Genomic DNA, 815 nt, shown 5'->3' on the forward strand with positions numbered 1-815 from the left:
AGCCCTAGCCGATTTGTCTCAGTGGTTAGAGCATCAGCCAGGGGACTGAAGGGTCCCGGGTTCGATTCCCGGTCAAGGGCAGGTATCTGGGTTGCAGGCTCAATCCCCGGCCTGGGTTGGGATGGACGTGGTAGGCAACCAATCCATGTGTCTCTCTCACATCAATGTCTCTCTCTCTCGCTCGCTCGCTCGCTACCCCTCCCATTCATTCTCTCTAAAAATCAATGGAAAAATATCCTGTTGAGGATGAACAATGAAAAGAGAGAGAAAGAGAGAGATAGAGAGAGAGAGAGAGAGACTTTTACTCTGTCATCCATTTCACGTCTGCAGTTTCAAAAAAACATCCCCATGTCGCCCCAGCCAGTTTGGCTCAGTGGTTAGAGCGTCGGCCCGGGGACCAAAGGGTCCTGGGTTCGATTCCGGGTCCAGGGCACGTTATCTGGGTTGCGGGTGCGATCCCTGGGACCCGGTTGGAGCTTGAACGGGGGGAGGCAACCAATCCATGTGTCTCTCTCACAACAATGTCTCTCTCTCTCTCTCTCTCTCTCTCTCTCTCCTTCCCTTACATTGTCTGCAAAAATCAATGGAAAAAGTAAAAAAAAAGAAAAACAGGCTAAAGGTGCATCATCTTAACTGATTGCAGGATTCACTTTCAATGAAAAAAACAAAAAACAAAAAAACCAAAAAAAACAGCAAATGATAAGCCACAGGTGGGCGTGTGCTGAGCTGAGAATCGGGGCGAATTTCTCCTACTTTCTACCCTTCAAAGAGGCGGATTCCTTCTCCTCCTCCTCCTCCTCCTCCACCTCCTCCTC

At 49.6% G+C, this 815-nt stretch overlaps 1 protein-coding gene across 1 annotated transcript in view; it reads left to right on the forward strand.

Annotated features, from left to right (window-relative positions):
• CRLF2 (cytokine receptor-like factor 2) overlaps positions 1–815 on the forward strand; it is a gene marked incomplete at its 3' end in the record, with an annotated part of 15,008 nt that overhangs the window by 935 nt on the left and 13,258 nt on the right. The gene's annotated exons all lie outside the window — the stretch shown is intronic.

Source organism: Myotis brandtii, unplaced genomic scaffold, assembly GCF_000412655.1.
Source record: "Myotis brandtii unplaced genomic scaffold, ASM41265v1 scaffold2049, whole genome shotgun sequence".
Taxonomy (NCBI): domain Eukaryota; kingdom Metazoa; phylum Chordata; class Mammalia; order Chiroptera; family Vespertilionidae; genus Myotis; species Myotis brandtii.